General features: G+C 39.9%; 1 protein-coding gene across 3 annotated transcripts in view; it reads right to left on the bottom strand.

Annotated features, from left to right (window-relative positions):
* Positions 1-21,762, bottom strand: part of IQGAP2 (IQ motif containing GTPase activating protein 2) — a 123,082-nt gene that overhangs the window by 70,530 nt on the left and 30,790 nt on the right. The window lies entirely within an intron of this gene.

Raw genomic sequence — 21,762 nt, 5'->3', positions numbered from 1 at the left:
CACTTTCAGGCACAAGAATTAACATAAAACCCTCCGTATTAAAAGACGGAAGTACCTCCTGTTATTTTTATTTTGAAAGCACTACAGCAAAACACAGGGCAGGCACTAAGCCATCCTGATCAGCCTCCTTTCATTAGAAAACTAATTTTTAGGCTGATAAAACTCACTTGATTATTGCCACAAAAAGATTACTCCCTCTTTAAAAGGCATAAGGGGCTACCATGCAATTTCACATTTGAAAGATCACTTCACTATTATACTAATACTCTTCCAAAGATACTTAGTACACCTGTGTTTACTGAAGTGGAAATTATTAGGACAGAGAACAAACATTAATTTGCTTTACAGGAGCAGTCTCGGTGTTCTTAATAACCAGCCATTAACTCAGGGTCTCTGATCCACAGTCAGCCAACAGTTTAACTCTACAAAAAAATCTCCTACACCCATGAACTTGAAACAAAAAATATTTTAAGTCAATTTACCTCACTGCCAAGCCTATTAATGACCTAGATACTTCAATCAAGTTAATTATCAAACCATCACAACTTGTTAACTCTCATCCCTACAGCAAGGACTAAGCGACTTACATTGCTATTTTGACCTGTAATTTGCTCCTCTTTTTTATCTTCCCATTTCTACACACTTACTGGGAAGATGCTGCTGTAGTTACAGCCAGAAGCTACACAACCCTAAAACTGGATTCTCACTTGCCATTATCATTTGTGCAATGTCTTTTTGTATGGGTTTAGGAGGGCTTGAATATTTTGAGCTACTGGTAGTTGCAGCCTGCAGAGCCTGACCATGATGACCTCCTGACCACACAAGGCCTCCTGTTTAAGAGACCCATGAGGATGCTACTAGCTTTCATGGCAAACTCTCCTGCAGCATGCTGAAAACTTAGCTTAGAATATTAAAAAAGTCAATACAGATAAGAAACTGATCAGCCTGAGCAGTGACAGGTAAGGTGGCAATGCAGAGGATGGAGAATCTTGTTATCCAGCAGTGCTGGGAAAGCAGCTGCCACAGGGGAGAGGAAAAGGAATGCAACTGTCACCCTGCCACATGGTTCCTGTCAACAAGAAATGGGCAGGAAGAGCCAACCACAGGAGTAGCCAGCTAAGGGGGAACAGCAGAGTGAAGGACAGGATAGAAAGATTTACAGCAGGGAAGAGAAAACACAGTGTTGACAGAGGTCTAAAAAGGGGTGTGGAGGTGTGGTGTTCCTTAACCCAGGTCAAGAAGTTGCAGTAGTACTCCAGCAAAAGGAAGATTTGCCCAGTTATAAGGAATGTGCAAGATCCATTCAATCAGATCAACTCAACAGGTTTTATCAGAAGTCTGGACATGAGCACTGGAAGAGGTTCTTAACTAATTTAGGGGAGTTGCCTGAGGTCACAGGTTTTACTGGAGTATTGAATCTAAAATTGTTCAAGAAATTCTTAAGAAGAGAAAGGGAAGAGCCCCGAAAGAGCAGTGGAGTATTTGCACAATTACACTAATAGGCACAATGTGAAACTAAGAAACGCACAGTACTGACTCTGACACAGAGCTCCTTCATTCTTAGATGTTTGCCTTAATTTACTATTTAAAAAGTATGTCTTGCAGAACTTTATTTTACTTCAACTTCACATATAAACATGAAACAGAATCAAAATGTCTTCATACCCTTCCCTTTCTCCACCTCAGGAAAACCGATGTGTATATTCAAAGAAACTTAAGAGCCCAGTTTCTCCTGATTTTGAACATAAGCATTCTGTAAGGCTGCATTTCAGGAATGCAAGTGTGCTTGCAATGAAATGAAAAGCCCAACAGAACTCTCCCATCCAGAGATGCTGATTTTTCCTGCTCAGAGATCTAATTTTTTCTTACTAAGCTGTAAAAACACCAAAAAACTCACTACAACTTTCCTCCTCTTCAAATTGAAAAAAAGAGAATAACCAGTTTTCATGCCATTCTTGCTCCTTCACAACAGTGTTAGCCACTGAAGCTTCAGCTGCTTCTAATACCAGCTTACAAGCACTTATAGAGACAGCCATGTCCAAGTTGCCTAGAGTGGTGGTGCATTTGTCACCCCACTCAAATAAGGAAAGTTTTTCCAAAGTGGAAAACCAGATCTCTATCTGGTTGCCAAGTCATATCTTTTCCAAGTCAAAGCGACTCTATCTCCTGTGGCATCAAGTTCTCAAACAAAGTAAAACTTTGCAATCTAATCCAGCCTTACAATTAAGCAATCTGTTGCTTCCAACATACTTGCTATCAAAAGACTGAAGACTTATCCTAATGCCAAATGTCCAGTCTCTTGAAATTCAAAAACTGTCTTCAGAAAAGACCTGCACACATCCTTCCTTGTACCACACTGCCTGAATATGTCACATAGATTAAGCCCTAGTGAGATAATGCAGTAACATGCTAAAAGCTTCCTTTAAACAAAAAATAAAACCACATTTCAGCTTATGTCAGCAGTAGGCTTCTTGCGAAAAAAACTAAAATATTTATACAGACAACATCAAAACCAGCAGTACCAAGTTCTTTAAAGTAATCTGAAAAAGGTAGGTAGGATGTTTGTATATGTGCACATTGTCATTGTTCGAGTTAATTTTATGGTAACCAATACAAGGACCCAAAGAGAGGGCACCTTTAGGACCCTGAGGGATCCAAGGTGTGTGTGGGGGCAGAAAGGGGTCAGTTCCTTCCCAATTTCAGCCATACCCTATAAAAGCCAGAATGGGGGAGGAAGCTGCCTCCCTGCTCCCTTCTTCCTTGCTGTTTCACTGCCCTTGTCAGCAGCTCACCACATGCTCTGCATGGTCTGAATCCATCTGGTGCTGCTGGGTAGAGAGATGGATCCCTTCCCTGAATCAGCCCTGCCTCAAGGGACACTCAGACACTTATCTCTGTGAATGTTGATATCTGGTTTTTTATATGCTTGTATACATTTTTTATTACTCATCCCACATGTTACAATCCCTTCTCCATTCCAGTAAACCTGTTCTAGTTTTAATTTCCAAACTTAAAGTCTCTCTTCCTTATTCCCCTTTTGTCTTTCCATGGGAAGGTAGAATGGGGTAACAGAGCAATTACGTTTTCTGGGTTTTGCTTCACCCTAACCACTGAATCATGACAACATATAGACATTTGAAGAATTTTGATGCTACCATACAAGATGAGTATGTTAGTCATGGCAGTCAAGCAAAGCAAGTGGCTCAGCAATGGGGATTCAAGAGCTGAACAAAGCCCAGGTGTTGCCCACTCAGTGACTCAGCATCTGACTCGCATCTATTGCGCACAACATAACTCTGCTGTGAGGAACAGTCAGTCTGCAAGAACATCAAGATGAAAACTTAAGGGTGGGGGGCAGGTGAGGCATGTGAAAGTAAAACAAAATATACAACCAACTTAATCAGCCAAAAGGGATGGGAAATAAGTAGGCTGGATAAGATGTGCAGAGCTCCTACCTCAGCAGCAAGTTTAATGAACTCACTTGGTAGCTACTGGAAACCTAAGTATTTAACAGCAACTGGTTTCCTACTAATACTCTTATAGCTTATGCTGTTACTCAACAAGCTTAAATTATGTTTATGCATAGTAAAAATGAAACTGGCAGTGAGAGATTCTAGCCTAATACTTTTTTCTATCAACTGGTCACTGCAATAGTTTTTACTTCACAAAGCTCTACTGAAAAAGAGCAGAATGAGCCCAACATATAGACAGCATAATGCCCTGACTCAAAGATAACACCCTCAGAGAGCTGGAAATCATCCTTTTCTAGATACATGCACAGAAGTGCTTTATATTTCATATGGATGGACAAGGAAAGCAAGTAAGCATTTATCGTTCAGAAATAAGTCTCTTTCCTTTGCCAGTTGGTTCTTTTACAAACATGTAAATGAAAGATAAGCTGTTCTTTTCAATACTGCTCTGGTGATAGATGCAGTCTTTAGATATGAGCCACTTGTTAGGAATATCCTGAGTAATTTAATTCTACATTTATAAATATATGTTATTCTTGAATTATAGCACACTCCTTTCACACAGCTTACTTTAAATAAACACTGCCTCTCTGCTCCATTCTGGTTTACTTGAAAAAAATACTCTCCTGCCACTGCAGCACTGTATCACAAGAACACCACATTTCAGGCTGAAGTATTTACAAGAACTGGACAGAGAAACACCAGCTGTGGTGAGGAAGAAACAGATTCAAGAGAACTCTAGATTTAGAGAGAAACTTAATATAGACTTTTCAGAAAGTTTCCAATTCATACATTGAATTTTAAAAGTAATTTGCACAAACATAGATTGGACAAAGGGATTGAGGACAGCCCTGAGGAGAAGGACTTGGGGGTGATGGTGGACCAGAAGCTCAGCATCAGCAGTCAGTGTGTTACTGCAGCTCAGCAAGCCAACCAGGTCCTGGGATGCACCAAAAGAAACAGACAGACAGTCCTTGTCTATTCTGCTCTTGTGAGACCCCACCTGGAGCACTGTGTCCAGTTCTGGAGTCCCCAACATAAAGACACAGAGCTCCTGGAATGTGTCCAAAGGAGAGTCACTAAAATGATCAGAGGGCTGGAGCACCTCCCCTGTGAAGACAGGCTAAATAAGTTGGAGTTGTCCAACCTGGAGAAGAGGAGGCTCTGAGGTGATCTTATAGCAAACTTCCAATATCTGAAGGGGACCTACAAGAAAGCTGGGGTAGGGATTTTTTTTTTTTCCTGCAAGGGTGAGACACTGGCACAGGTTGCCCAAGGAAGCTGTGGCTGTTCCCTCCCTGGAAATGTTCAGGCCAGGCTGGATGGGACCTTTGAGCAACCTGATCCAGTGGGAGGTGTCCCTGCCTATGCAGGGGGGTTGGAACGAGATGGTGTATTCTACTACTGGCAGTACTTATTAGGAAAATTATCAACTCCAAGTCTCATGCTGGGTGTTATTGTTAATTAGACCTTTCTATATACAAAATTTTGCAGCATTTCTGTGGTGCTCCTAATCAAACGAATTCAAATAAAAATATTTGCTTATTAAGGGGCAGCACTATACTTTTGAGTAATTGCTATATAGTATTAATTAGACATCTGTCTTGACTTCAGAGAGTTTTATTAGAAAATTATGGTGAGCAAAACTGAAACATTCTCTTTATATTCACAATTATCACCATTCAACAGTGGCCAGAACTACTGAAACATTGTCTTAATGTAGTTATTTGTATTGTATCAATTTCTGCTATTAAGATGAAAATCTGTAAAGAATTCTAGTTGCTTGGTTTTTTTTTTTTTTTTTTTAAGGATGTATTTTTATGCTCTTTGGCCCTGTCAAAGTGACTTGATTTTCTATGACAAAGTATTTGAATGGCAAACCTTGAACTTATTTGTTTTCTTAAGTTTTTAGCAACTGCCCCTGCCTTCATCTTGCATCTCCTCAAAAAACTAAGAAAGATTTTTCCACAGAAGTCTTGATTCATTCTCTATTGCTATTTTAAAAAGACTAAAAATACATTTATACTAGCGTAGTAACTTCCATTAGCATTATGTATAATTACAAGCACGTGCCTAAAAAGCTGCCCAAGAGCCCTGCAGTTACCCAGTTTTGGGTCCACAAATCTTGCCCCCGTGAAGCTCCAGTCTAAGTGTTGGAAATGTTTCTGCTCTGTTCAACACATGTGAGTTTGCATTGCCAGTGTTTGGAGAGACTATACACATCAAGGGAAAGCAGAGTGTTTGCTGATACTCAAAATTATCTAGAAATACTGAAGTTACATGGATGCAAGCAACTCAAAGTAAGGGCTTGAAATGGATAACCGAGAAGAAGAATGCATTGCAACTCATTTTAGTTTTGCAGAAATTGTATCCAGTAGTTTAGTACTTTGCTATCCTAATGTCTAATATATTTGATTTCTGTGTTTGGGTTTTGTTGGTTTGGTTGCTTTTTTTTGTTTGTTTTTTACACCTATTTAAAACTATACACTGTGTACTGTGAATACAGTGGACTCTCTTGGACAATGCATTTCTGATCTCTGAAGAACAACTATCTGTATTGGCATTAACAATACCCAGTACTCAATGTTCTTTAGTTCCAAGCTGGGGTGAGTAATCTTTTCCAATGGTACCTGTCACATTAGGTATAAATGGAAATCCCACTCCAGAAGTGGAAGTCAATCAAATAATGGGCTCTCCTAACTCCTTTTAAGTTACAAGTCCAAGATGCTATATGAGCTAGGGACAGTCCAAGGGCAAAGACCTATTTCAGAAAGAGTTTTAAATTATGATGAATTCAAGTTCAATGCTATATTTAATAGTCTTACCAGGAACATCTGTTTGTATTCTTGTTGCAATAATCAGGAGCAGCAGGAGCAGCAAAGCACACTGCTCTAAGAGCCAAAACTATATCACAGAGGGAAATGAAGTACACAGGCTGAACATGGTGACTTATCTTGCATAGTGCTGTGCTTAATACAGGTGGGTCAATGTACAAGGCAGTTTTTATTCACTGTTTAGTTTCTAATACAGAATGTAGAGGCAGAAATGAAGTAATAAGAAACATGCTGCTCCATTCATCTATCTTGGGGATACACTGTATACTGTATTTCCAGACCAGAGTCAGACATCTGAAAGTGTGATGGTTAGTAGCAAATGGAATGCTATGTACATCCCCACAGCAGCAGAATTCAAGTTAATGCATCTGCCAGCCCCAGGAGAGGAACAAAAGGAGAAAGAAAATACAGTTTGTAAGACTTATTTTCCCACCAAACCTTACCTGTTGTCCACTTTTATCTTTGCTGTTTTATAGGAGAAATGGCTTCGGCTCCAGTCTTACTCAATGCATATTCACAGCATTTCACCTGCCTCTGCTCTGCACTGGCCAGGAGCCCCACCCACTGTGTGCCAGGGCCAGGGAATCCTGAGCCACTGTGGCAAAGGGCTCCTAGGGATGAGCAGCTCTTCTCTGGGTCCCAGCAACAGTGCAAGGTTCATCAGCAGACATTAGCTTTTTGGACCATGTGGCAAGGTGTGGAAGGGGACACAATACATGTCAATACATGAGACATTTGCAGCTCAAATCATGTCAAGCCACTCTCGTGAAGGTAAGGCCACCATTTCAGGGTTGCTTTCAGGTACGAATACATGACCACTGGACAAGTTAACATGCTTTCCCCCTTCCTTTCCAGTCTTGCCTGTGTTTTCCCTCCACTTCTTGGCCATACCTGTGGTCCAGGGGCTGGGGAGAGAATAGCACCAGGGAACTGATCCTGCTGAGAACAATGCAGCACCACAAGTTACATATGTTAGTGCTTGACCAGATTAGTTCCCTGGTCTGACACAGCTTGGCTACATGAACTACTGCTGGCGCAAGGCAGAGAGCAGAATTACCTACCCTGCGGTCATCTGTAAACATGGCTCAAGGAACACTGTGGCTTTTCTTTATGCCTTTTGTAGTACCTCTGCATTAAATAAGTACACGCACAAATAATACCGATTTAAAAAACTGAGATATACATCATATATGCAGCTATTTCCTTTTTGTTCTTGTCGCCCAATTTCTAAATAGCTTTTGGGTTGTACGTGGGATATTACAATAGCCAAATTACATCATTATCTGGCAACTATGGCAGGCCTAGCCTGTGAGTCACTTTCCAAAAATGAGGAGAGAGTCACACTAGGGAAGAACATGCAATTGAAAGGTTTCTATTGTTCCAGTGGACTGTGGGGTCCATAGAAGTTCGGTAACTGCTCAGTACAGAAGAGGAGCTAAAATTCTCTCTGTTGACTTAAATGAAAAGAGGCATCTTAGGGAAGTGAACAGGCAGATAAAATTGCACAGTCCCAAAAACTGGAGCTACAAGATCACATGTACTGCTCTATCAGTGGTGGTGTGTGCAAGATCCCACTGAGCTGCAGGTTAACTTTGCCTTCTTTTGCCAGCTGAGAGTTTCCACAGCTGTAAGCAGCAGTTTCACCAACCCTGTGCACAGGGCAGGGCCACAGGGCCCACACAAGCCTTCTCAGTCCTGTCCAAACCTTCAATTAATCAATCTGAGAAATAGCTAGAAAGAGACCCAAGAGACTATGGAAAAAAATTCTCACAGCAGAATGTCTTGAGGAATAAAGTTAATTATCACAGAAGTGTTTCCAGCTCTTCACCAAATCCAGACAGTTATTCACCCTGAGAAGAATGTTTCTTCTTTAGTCACTAAGTGGATCTTGTTTGTAAAGCCAATCTTTGAAACAGTGTCTCTCACAGTTTGGGAACTAGGATACCAGATTAAAATGCCTCTCCAAAGCTGAAAGATACTAGGAACGTTGTCCGTACATAAAAGGACGGGGCACATACATTATTTTCCTTTTTGCTTTTATGTCATAGCTTATGTAAGATCTGGTACTAACTCCTTACAAGGTATACTGGAAACATCTGATCCTGCATAATTGCAGAGTCTCATTTATAGTATTTTCTAACCTGGAAGGCTCACTGCACACTGAATCAGTCACTTTATATGCTAAGCTACACAAACAACAGTTTTATTAATTTCTTAACTTCAGGAGGCAGCTACTCCAAGAAAGAATGAGCACTGCTCATTGAAGGCAGTGGTGCATACACATTTGTTGCACTGACTTCTTCCTGATCCAGACTCGCACAATTTCTCCCTGCCAAATTAATGGAGATACCTGACAGTAGCAGAAATGCTGTGACTGAATTTGCTTCACATTTATGTCTCCTTCATGGGACATCCAAAACTCACTCTTTCCAGAAGTTGCTATCTCTGATTAAAATTAACCACAATTCTGACAATTTTTATCCAGCTTACATATTTGTGTGTAGTATTGCTCTTCATGACATCAACAAAGCAACACAATAACCACTTAAAAAAGCTACCATTGTGTTACAGTATAGTAACTATTATATAGTTACTCTAACTATAGCACTATTGCACTGTGCACTTTCTTTTACACCACCTGCTACTTCACCTTCCTGACCTCTAAGAAATATAAGCTATGCTAAATGCTTTCAACTTTTGCAGAGAGCACACCACCCTGAAGTATTTTGGGCTTCAGTGACTGAGTACACTGATTTCTCCCAGACACTCGGTGCTAGTTCAGTATTCAGACACATGTACCAGATCTGCTCTGCAGGCCAAGATGTCATTAGCAGAAGGGAATTGTGCAAAGCTGGTGCTAAGCTGGGTCTGCCCTGCCCCATCTTGACCCTACCCTGGGTTATCCCACACCACTCCCCCCTGCTGCAGCTGTGCTTCTGACACCAGAGAAGCAACAGAGAGGCTTCATTACCTGTGCTCTTCAGTACCCATCTACAATAGGAAACTCACAAATGCTAAGCTATCACACCAAGTGCAGCACAACCATACAGAAGTAAAAGCTACCAGCTGGACTGCAGCCCAACATCCCACAGAGGCCACTAACATCACATTTAGTTGCTGAAAGCCTCACGGAGGCCTTTACGGCATCTTGGGGCTTGTATTATGTTCAGCTGACAAAAGACATCCCTCATTTTCACCTCATGGTTTTTGCTATGCTCGTGGAACGCTATAGTGCATTTTTTTAAAATTGCCCCAAGGAAGGCACCGCAAGCGAAGCTGCTCTACACTCCTCTAATTTTAAAGCTCTGGTTTTTGAATGTTAGAAAAAAACATACTCCATCAAGCCCTGATGGTGTGTTTTCATGCACGGCTAGAACAGGCTTACTTATGTACAGCTTGCCTTTTAACAGAAGTGTAAATTAGGATTTCTGAACACTAATGATTTTAATGCCAGGGAACCCTACTGCTTCCTGTACTTTACATCAAATTACTCAAAGCAAAATTCTTCAAGACAGACATATGAGGGTTTGTTTTCTATCTGCTTTTCTAAATGGAAAAACACTTCTGTGGCTAAACCCCTACACACTAAAATTGTATGGTGACCTAAACTATCAGACAGACCTTAACTTCTAAGGAGGGTAGGGAAAATACTTCTTCTCCAAACCTGTGAAGGTAACAGAAAATGAGTGGAAAGGCTTTGTCTAATTCTTGTGCTCTGTGTATTTGGGTGCAGCAATCACTCCAGTTCTTACAAAGCATATCAGGTCTTTGATAAAAAGCAATTTCCCCACATGTTTCTTATTGGCTGGAGAAGGAAGCGTAACCAGCCCTCACCTGGGTGAGTTGAATCAAACCAGCCAAATCTTTCATACCTACATTCACATTAAAATCACAAGAGGAAATCACTATTTCTGATGAAAAACTGCAGATCTAGAAAAGCTAGGCTGTGATAACATTTTGGGTTTTGTCAAACAGAACGAAATGTTGCACAGAAACAGCCAGATCTGTTGCCTGCTTTGTTAAATTCTCTCCTAATACTCACAGAACATTTTTTGCCTGACTGCATCTAAAACCATCAATTTTAGGATCAGAGTCTCGTCTACTTGTGTGAGCAAGTGCCTTAATCTCCTATTCATCTTAAGGCACTCTCAAAGATAGGTCTGTCATCCTGATGGAGTGGATGGGGCTCTTGGTATCCTAAGGTGAAGGCTATTTGCACACTTTACACATCAAGTACCATCCAGCAGTTTCTTGCTGTCATCAGGACACAGGAAGTTCACTGTCAGAAGCCTCAAAACAAATAATTCTAGTTCAAAACTGTTCCAGTCCTGTATCTAACAGGCTGCCTTTTGAATGGGATATGTCTGTCCCAATTTGAAACTTATCCAAAAATACCATCCTGATTATAAGATGTATGCCAGAGAATACAAATTGTACTGATAGCTACACAGACTGGACAGCAGATCCCAAAGCTCTGTATTTTGCTTCCCAGCACACCCAAAGATGTGCAAGTATGTTTACTAACCAGTCTTAAAATCTTTGACACTCAATTTATCAGAACAAGGTTCGGTTTTTTTGTTCAAATGTCATTGCTCTGAACAGTCTAATTCAGAGGACTGACTCATAAGGCCTATGGACAATTTGTGGATGCAGGCATAGCCAGAAGTTTGAAGAAACACAGCAATTTTGTAACTAGCTTAAGTTCTGAGTACCTTTAAACCTAAACTGAAGACAAAACAACTCGGGTTTCTTCTTTGCACACAAACAGTATTGGACAATATTCATACAGGCTTTAGAGAGCAAAGTCATCTATTCCAGCAGCTGCACTCCAAGAACACGCAGGTGTGCACAGATGGTGCACATATAATGCAGCATTCCGAAAGACTGAAGGCTCAAACTTACTCAGTTGCCTTCAAAGGTATTGAAACAGCACTTAGAGCCCAGCACGTCAGGCTGAAATTTAATCTATACTTTTTTTTTTTTTAATAAATGTGTCTAGACATTTTTCTGTGAGTTTACAAGGAATGTACAAATGACTAAGAGAAACTAGTTTAATTACCCTTAAGATAACTGAGCTGCTGCTCAGTGCAACAGATGATATCTCCTCAGCTCTGTGGAAAACAAAGGCAGTCATCAAATTTTAGGTAATAACCCCAAGATCTTAAAGAGTAGTTACACACCTGCTCTTTGTTGAAGAGGTCGGTGTGCTTCATTAGGAGATGTGTTCAAATGCCATCTGCTTTACTCAATTTGAACACTCTTTTCAGATATAATTGCTATTACCACCTTCTCCACAAACATAGGCATTGCCATCAGTTTGAGTTGGGTGGTACTGATAATCTTCTGAAAATGTTTTACTCTACTTTCAAGGCAAAAGTGTTTGGAGCCTTCTAAGATGTTGTGCAGCTCAAGGTAAGTTTACATGCTTGCCAAAATTGTTGGCCTGGGATTTATAGGACATATCTGGATTATTAACATTCAAAGTTGCACCATAGTCAGAGCATGTGAAGTTGACCATCTGGATACAGACAGATCCTACGTATGTGTAACCCATCAGCCTTTCAAGGTGAGAACAAGCACAGAAGGACTCTGTATTCCTGTCACTACCCTTTCAAGTGACAAGCACCTTGACCTGCAATGGCTACTTTCCAGCTTTCCAATAAACAGCGAAGCACCACCACTGAACATACCAGATACAATACTCTTCTGATGCTTAACCTATATTTAAACTTTTTTTTTTTTTTTCTTTTTAACTAAGTGGTATTTAACTGCACCCTGGATGGGAATAATCTTAAAGCAACACTAGTTATTTTCTTAAGAACCCGGCACTGATGCTTTAGAATAACTTAAGACTGAAAAGGAGAATATAGGTTGGCTTTTTTGTTTCCTTTCAAACTCCTGACCCAGCCTCCTCATGGTAACTTTTTGTCTGCTCAGTAGAGCTTGCACAGAGCTCTCTAATATATCAGTTTCATCAGAGGAAATTAATCTTGGACAGGAAGGGGTTTGGCAACTGTCTCTAACCATGTATGGCTACTGAATCAAAACAAAGTAACTAAGTCTAACTCATTCTGATCCAGAACAGGCTCCTACTACTGCTGAGAGTCCTCCAGATCCACACAACCACCCTGACAGAAGCAGTAATAACCTCAAATAAATGATTAGTATCTAGGGAGCTCCTAGCATCCAGCAGAAAGCTATTTTCATTAAGTCTCATTATTGTTTTTCCACATATAACCAGCCTTTGACTCACTGCTGTCTTTTCTAGTGTTGATTTTGACTGTACCAGATAGTTCCCCAGCAAAAGGGAAGCCAAGCATGTCCTTTTATTACTTGAGATAACGCTTATGAGTAAGAATAGTTAGGCCATGAATACTGGGATTTATTCACACATTTTCTGCTTAATTGTGACAATGTCTTACCAGCAAGTCAGTGATGGGTATGTGGACTTAAGCATGTGTGCAGTCATGGGAAGAAACAGATGGGACCACAATCAAGACATACTGAATGTTAATATGGTTTCTAGATGCAGTGAAAGTCACAGCCAGCACTAATTTTTTTTCACTGAACACTGACTGTATCAAACAGCTCACCATTCCTACAACAAATGCTAAACTGAAATACCAAGTGAATTGCAATAGCTTCCAAATTCAAGGATAAAAGGCAATCATTGTTTTATGCCTAGAACTGTGGGATGAAGCTTAGTGATGACTAACATCTGGCTACCATCAAATCACCCTTTGATGATCAGAGGAGAACATTAGCTGAAGTGAAATTATCTGGTGTTTCTACCTTCAAGCATAGCAATTGGAAAAATCAGTAATTAATAAAACTTCCCTTCTGCTCTCCACAGCAGAGTCAAAAGATGCTGCAGAGATTAATAATACATGAGACTGATATAAATGAGCATTAGAGCAACCAAAGAGCAGATGTAATTTGACCCTGGATTTACATTTCAGGATGACTTCCTAGCTAAATATAAATTCCAGGTAACTACCAACAGATCTCTTATCCTTGCTCTGAACAAGGCTGCCTGCAGCATGAATGAGGGAAATTAATTGTGTAAACAGAAGTGATCCTAGGGTGCATCACTGTTGTACCAAGGAGCACATATGGCTTACACTTTCACTTTAGTGAGGGTGTATTGAAAAAAGCTGTATTGAATGCAGAAGGAACCTCCCTCCCATACACAAAGAACGTCAGCAAGCAAGGAGCATGGTGCAGAACAGCAGTTGTGCCATGGCTGCCACTTCCATCCCCAGGACCCAGGAGGAGAAAGTGTTCCCCAGATTGCATCACAACTGCTTCTTCCCCAGGTTGCTGGGGTTTGACTCTGAAAGATGAGGAAAGCTATTTAGGGAGGCTTAGCCTGTAGCAAGCATGATTTGCATGGAAGAAAACTCATTTAAACAGTCTACACCAAGGTGTAGACACACACTTATTAATAAACAAATGCCTAGTATTAAGCCCCAGTCTGAACATCAAGTGGGAATTAACAGATATGCATCTGTTTTCTGTGTCACTATACTTGCTGTCATGTAAAAAGTGTCATTCTTGAGTTGATCCCATGCAGTTATGGAATAGGATGGCTTAAAAGAAAAAGTACTGCACAATGACTCCTTTCAAGCACAGCATATTGGCAAACCTCCATTCCTTGCAAACAAGAAGTTTGACCTGGAGCAATGAACTTTCCTGGAATTTAAGATCTCATTAAAATATATAGTTACTCTTTCTCATTATAGCACAAACCTTAAAATAGGAAGGCAACGTAACTTAAAAAGTATCACCAACTTTCTGAGCATGCAGACTGCCAGCGTGCTTACTCATCATTTACTGTCTTCAGAAAATGAGGAAGATAACTGGAACTGTACATTTTTGTTCCTGCAGACAAAAATGTAACAGACATTCATATACCTACATGAGGCAAAGGAAGGAACACCACTAAAGAGTGGGAGGCTAGTTGTCAGTAATAAACAGGCAGCAAGTCTCTTAACCCTCGCAGATGTGAAGGATGAGGAGGATGCACTAGGTGGAAGAATTGTGTGTGGCTGTAAAAGAGTAGTTGGAAGGGAGAAGAATAATTCCTCTTTCTTAAAAGAAAAAGAGAAGGCACTAAAGGAGTTGGAAAACTTGGAAATTTGGGGTTTTTTCATTGTTTAATTTTTTACCTGAAAAATAGATCATTAGCTAGACATCCTCTAGTGTTAAGAAAAATACCTGCTGAGAAACACTAGATCTCACTGTTACAGCCACCTTACATCCCAGTGATGAGGCACACTTCATAAAAAGATGGCTTTCCTGAGCACAATTTAATTTTCATACTGTTCCCTGGCTAAACAAGCAGGTTTTAAAATATTGCTTAGACTACCCAAGGATTTTCAGCTTGCTTTAGATTAGGCATTCCAGTTTGTGGCAGATGGGGAAAGACAACAGCAAGGGAAAGTCTTTGAAGCAAGGATAGATCAGACAATGGCTACGCTTACATTGGAGTAAAACTGCATCAGTCACTAAATGGCAAGTAAGAAACAAAGTTCTTGCATTTTAAAGTTTCTAAAAAAGAGGAAGCTTGGAGAAACAGAAACAGCATAAAGAAATAATCAATATTCTTGCACAGAATATATTTCCGCTTCTCAATGTTAAAAATAACTGGTATAATCCCGTGTTTTACTCAGGAAACATTGCGTAAGTTTACAAAATACATCTGCAGTAAGCCAAATACTTTAGAGTTTTGCTTCTATGCAAAGTAAAAATAAGTGAAGACAAAAATCACAGGACAAGAATTAGAACAAAAGTTTCATACTCACTTCTCAGACATGACAAATAGGAAGTTGGGACCAGATTAAAAGATAAGCAGGAGGCCATGAATGATCCTGAACAGCTGATCCAGGGAAGACAACACATGAGGCTTTGTCTGAGTTTTCTTTTTAGAAAATTCACAGGTCACAGATTTTACCAAGACAGTCCAAAATATTGATCAAGCAGGCTCCATTCATACCAAGAACGATATTCAGATCATGTTTTGATAACTTAGATTTTGTGGTCTCCCAGACTACACTGATTTGGTTTTTTAACTGTGCTTCTATAATCTGCATAGGTCTTTCAAATGCTACTTTGGTAAATTGCTTATTATGTTCATTTAATGGTCTTGGCTATCCAACTCTTGACTGTAAGTATAATGCACACCTTTAAAACAAAAACTACAGCCAGAAATATCATTTACATTTAGTATATTAATGCTATTGCTTTTAACTGTCAAAATTACTATAGCAAATTAGCATTTTATTGCCAGTTATTTTGGTTACAGAAACTGTTTAATCAGAAATATCCAGAAATTGTTTAATTTAGGGCCAATGACTACCAGGTCTGATGCTGCACAAGAAATGAAAGCTAGAGACCTACTGCCAAGTCTAGGCAGATAGGATTTAGTGGTTCTCTTCTGCCCCCTAACAAGTGCATAAGTATTATCTCCTAACAAATACCTGGATAGCATAAACGTGTTGTTAGCAGTTAAGGCACTTCTAAGGTACTATAAAAGATCACAGAACTCAATGAGCTTTAGTAAATCATTGTTTACAGCAGGAGTAAACATAGTTAACAGTTCAACATTTGGATGGAACAGAAGAGAGATCTTCTTAACCTTACAGAAGCAGGCACTCATTGGCACTTGTTCTGAAGGGAGGAGCAATGTTTGAATTGTACCAATTCAGCATTTCCCAAAGAGTTTAAAAAAAAAAAGCCAAAACTAATATTGCCGTTCACAGCATTATTAGCACTCCAGCTACTAACCTTAGAGAAATTTCTGGTAAAATTGTGTTCGAGCAGGCACCAGAATCTCACTGTGGGGCAAGCCTGTTTCACCTGAGTCCTCCAGGCTGTCTGAACACTGTGTTACCCTCTCAATCTTTAGCCTTCACTTTCAAGGCAGCTCCAACCAGAGCAGGTAGAGAAAGAGAAATGTTCTCTCACAGTAAATACCAAGCCCTTCTGCTCATCCCCAAACAATTCAGTTTTGTGCTCCTGCTTAAGGTCCTCCCACCTGCCTTTTTAGGGCAAGGAAGGGACAATTTATTTTCATCATCTGAGGAAGGTCCTCTCCTCAACCAAAAAGTGACTGTCAGGCCCCCACTTCTTAATTCGCTGCTTTCGGAGCTTCTTGGACTGCTTGACTCTGATTCTGTTGGGACAGACTCTTGGGAGAGTCTTGCAGAGTTTGCTGGAGCCATTCTTCTGCTCCCTGCATGGACCACCGCCACACACCATTAGCCCATATGTTTGCCCCTGTTCTTCATCTGTTTCCTCTTCAGTTTGATGTCATCCTGATCTGATTCCCTCACTAAAGACCATTCACTACTTTGCCAGCTAATTTTCCCAGGACACACTCTGAGGCTAAAGAGATGAACAGGAAGATAAATTTTCTTCAAACCTGGGAACAGGCCTTATCAGCATTGACTAGCAAACTGCAACTCCTGACTCTGTACCCAAGCCTCAGACCCAACTGATGGGGCAGAAGCATTCAATCAAGCATCACACCCAGAACAGCTCTTCTTCCTTCACTGTCCACAAAACCATTTGTTTATAGTATCAGAGGCAACATATGAACATCTTTCTCCCATTTCTTTTACTAATATACATCCAGTTTAAGTCTTGTTATTCCCTTCTCCAAAGCTCGTGCTTTGAGACACACTCAATGACATCAGTAAACCATCTGCTCTATGTTCAAAAGTTTTCATTCTCTGTCTGCCTAGCAGAAAACCATGTGCATTACAGCAGTGCCATACTTACAGTGCAATGTTCTTTATAGACACAGAGACAGGATATTCACTGCATTCATCCTTAATCTATTCAAATAGGTCACTCAAAGTTCAGTGTTGCACACACCACTGCCAGACTGTATCTGGGATACAGTATTTTCTCAAGTACTCTGGAAAAGTATTGCAAAGGCAAATCTCAATCAATGGGACTACCTATTAAAAAAAAATTAATCAGTGCAATAACCATCTCAAAGTCTGAACTTTACCTCTCCTGGTCTATAGGTTTATACATTCAGATGTAATATGCTGTTAGTGAATCACTTTTCTAATTTGATACCTAATTGGTGTGGAGGGAAAGAAGAGATAGAAGAAGTGTCAGGTTTGTATCAAAAATATTTTAGCCCTTCCAACACACACGATCAAAGTGTGAAAACTTGCCAAGTCTTTGATATCAGAAGAACAAAACTGCCACTGAATTTAACAGGGCAGGCACAAAGATGAACATGTAAACAGTTAAGCCTAAGAGATTGCATTTAAGTTTTAGAAAAAAAGCTATTAATGGGCTCCTTAGCAACTTGGGTACGTATTTCTTTACCATTCACATCATGGAAAACTGTCAAGACTGCTGAATGCATGAACAAGTCAAATGGAACAAAGCTATCTCTACCCTCTCACGTATCCTAGTGCTTTCCCAGGGCAAGAGGAGGAAGAGGTCGGGTTCACTACAAAGCATCTACTGAGTGTTTCTCACACAGTTTTGCTGAGGAAAGTGGCAGAAGTCCGTCTTTGACTCCTGCACAGGTATGCCAAGTTTATAATTCAGAACACTTCCAGTCTCCAACCTTAAAAAAAAATCCACTGTAGGACTTGATCTATTTCACCTAACTGCAGCTGTTCAAAGCACTTCTGCAGATCTTTAATCTGTCTTGACAAGTTTACATCAATTAATAGATTGTAGTCAGAAATCTTACCTCTAGAAAAAGTACAATTCACTCATAGTAGCATATGTCAGTGTAGCCAACAGAAGTGAATTACAACAGAAGCTCATTTTTATCACCAGCTCAAGCACTTTTGACCTTTAAAACATGACCTCTATTGAAGTCAGGATTGCACTTTAAACTCATTAAACTACTTTCTAGGACATACTATGTCAGGGTACTTTACCACAATTTCTGAATGTATGCCTTGAGAGAAACTTTCCAACAGATGAAGCATCAGAAGAGAAAAAAATTGCCTGAGGTTATTCTATTTTTTGGCTCCTTGATCAGACTCCTCAGAGTAATACAGTCATCATGAAAACATTCTGCAATACTGACTCAATAGTATTTCAGCGTTTAAATGTCAGAAGTGGATGAAAGTGGTATTGTGCAAAAGCTCTACCAACTGTTATTTTAGAAACTGCTTTATCAGACATTACCAAAGCTTTATTTCTAAACAAAGCAGTTTTCTTGTTTCACTTGCATGCTCTAGTGCTCCCCAGACAGAAGTAGGCAGCTCCCTACTAGTAGGCAGCCAAGTGAAAGGATTCACTGCTTCAAGGTAATATCCATTTTACACTAGACACATGCTTATTTTAATACAGGCATTAAAAAAAACCAACAACAAACAAACAAAAAACAAATGAAAAAACCAACACAAAACCAAAAAAACACCAAAAAATGCTGAATGCCTCATGGTAAATATTTGGACCCCTAGTTCAGCTAACAAATTTGCACATCCTTTTCCCAAATCCTTGTTTGGCCAGTCTTGAGAAAAGCAGATGTTCTTCTTCTGTAGCAGGAGGAGGAAAACCCCAGCTGCAGCTTCGTGCACTACATCTTCTGGACTGCTTACAAGATGCAACACCATGGTGCTCACTCCATTGTACTGCTGCATGTCCCAGCACAAACTGCAGTTCTCTGGTCTGAAACAAATGACTAACAAAAGAAAGCGACCAGCAAAGAAGGGTCAGGAACTATGTTCACCAGCCTCTTAAAATGAAATTGAGAAGTGGGAGACCTAAAGGCAACAAGTAATCATTCCTTTGTTGCATTCTTAGCACAGACAACATCCAAGAGCTCAACATTCTTTTCTTCAAAGAACTGGACAGTTTTTCCATGCCTGCCAAAAGCACAAGAAGGAGTCGTAGCATTTATTTTAAAGAAATTGTTTGCTTCATCTTATTCTCTTACTCTTTGGGTAAAAAACCAAGCAAGCAAAAAACAACTAAAAAAAAAACCAAAAAGAACCCCAAACAAAACTGTAGACTGTCTGGTATACTGCTCTAAAAGGTCAAAGCCTTTATCACACCAGGTATATTTTCAGATACAAAAATAACAACAAAACAACAACAACAACAAAACCACAACCACCAACCAAAAAACCAAACCAAAATGAACAACAAAAAACCCAAACAAAACAAAAAACAAACAAATAAGCTGTTTGAAGAAATTTACTTTCCCTTGAAAACTCCCAAGTGGTCCTTATGCTTTCTCTCAGTCGTACCCTCTCCCATTCCTATAAGATAAAGACTTGAATGAAAACAAAAAACTAGATATTTCTTCTCATGGTTTTCTTACTGCTGCTGAAACACAAGACTTTGGCATGCTGCAGGCAGAGAGAATTTTTAGTAAGGCACCAGCTTTGCATGAAAAGCCACAGAGCACACTCAGCACTCATTATTAATCTAATTGTGTTATCAAAGTACCATCTAAGCAGGATCTTCACAGAAGATACAGCTCCTCCAGTGCCACCCAGTTCACAGCCCAGAAACAAAATTACCAGAGAGCTCTGGGAACTCTGCCCTGATAAAGCAGATCTTGACATCAGTGTAAGTCAGCAACCATTCATGCATGTTCTCTTTGAACATGCTGGAAATTAAGGAACTGTTGGAAATTCTGCACAGAAATATATGTATCTATATGTTTTCAGGAAGCCTGTGTAGCAAAAGCAGAGTTCCACCCTGTATTTTGAAATCCAATGACAAGCCACAAGAAAGGAAAAGTCCTTCAAGATAGCCAGGTCCAATTCTTTCTGCCAGAAAGAGGAATCCAAAAAAGAGCTGCAAATACAATCTTTTGCCAAAATACAGATTTGGCCTTACTTTCAGATAGCAGAACAAATACAAATAACAGCTTTGTTGATGCTAGTAAATGCTCAGTCCATTAAGAGCCCTTTAAGAGGAGGTCTCAATAAAGCAGCTGCAGTCTGCTGCCTCTTCTTTGGCATCACAGGTTATTAAAGGTCAGTCTTGTTAAATCTTCCAGTTACCACTGCTTCTTTGGTCTCTCTTTTTTCCCCACTGCAATGGACAAGTTCAGCCTCTTGTTAGATATCTTTACAAAGGTCTACAAATGCTGTTTAACGTATTTTCCTAAGTAAAATAATGACTATTGACATTGAAAATACTGTTTCAATCTCAGCCAGTAACCACCACAACAAACTGGTTAGTCCCTGCCAGCTTCAGGCACTAAAAACTCAAAGAGATGATATCTTTCTTTCTTACAGTGTTCTCTGGCAATGAACAACTTCTAAAAGAAACTTAAGATACTACAAATATAGTGAGAAGTCCCCTGGTACTCCTAGTTTCTCCTTAACATAGTAAAAGTGCATAAACCTACAAGTAAATAACTTCTGGAATAAATTCCTATTCTACAATATGTTCTCTCCTATTATTTCTCATTAAGGAAAACAGTATGTGCTGCTGTCATGTGATACCACTATGACCTTGAGGAAGTGGAGAAAATATTGAAACTGGAATCATAACAGAAGTATATTTAACACCAAGAGATCGAGGTCTCTCTGTAGAGGGAAAGCAGCAGGAATATTTTAAAAGCATCTCTCAGCTTTACAAACTGAACACAGAAATATGGCAATACCTTCCATTATTACCCTCTTGCATTTACCAAGACTTCAACTTAAGTATAATCTCTCCCCCAAAAAAGATAATAGCCATCCCGGTATTTAGCTAACCACAAGGTTAGATAGGTGTTCATGGGGAGGGGAAAATAATGAAAAAATGGCATGAACAGGAGATGTGCAAATACTGTGAAAGCATGTTATTAAAAATAAAAAATAAAAAAGTCTGCAAACAGCTCTCTCAGTGCCATCAACACTTTATGAAAAAACCACACATTTCCTCACATTGCACCCCAGCAGCTCATGTGAGGGGAGCAACAAAGCAGAGAGATTTGATTTCTGTTTTTTAAAAGCATCCAAAGAAAGTGACCCTCAAGAGTTACTGGGTGATTGAGTTAACTCTTCCCTCTTCAGTAGACGTTCATCAGAAAATGGGAAGCACTAAAACCTGACTTCAGTCACGAATCTCATTTATAACTGTTCCAGCAAAGAGAGTGCAGCTGAGACCTAGGGCTGGCACTCCCCCAAGCATGCTGCAAAGCAAATCCCACATGAGCAACTCTGTACATCACAAATGCAGACACACTTGAGTAAAGTACACTGTGCTTTCCTTGGGCCGTGGCAAAGGAGGTGATGCAATCTACAGCTAGGAAGCTGCCAGGAAAAGAAGATGTTTCAGCTTTTTCAGTGGATACTGATGTCACATTATTTCATTGCTTTGCTTCTTTAACGGAGGAAAAGAGGTTTCATACCACGTGTAGATAGTCATTTATGAAATCATTCAATTTACCCATCTTAGAACAGCCTGTATGACAGCCAGGCTTTAAAGAGACACCTGCAGCAAAGCATGACATACAGGTGATGCTCTGA

Source organism: Calypte anna, chromosome Z (genome assembly GCF_003957555.1).
Source record: "Calypte anna isolate BGI_N300 chromosome Z, bCalAnn1_v1.p, whole genome shotgun sequence".
NCBI lineage: Eukaryota > Metazoa > Chordata > Aves > Apodiformes > Trochilidae > Calypte > Calypte anna.
The sequence above is the reverse complement of the archived record's forward strand: the minus strand, read 5'-3'. Positions and strand labels throughout refer to the sequence as shown.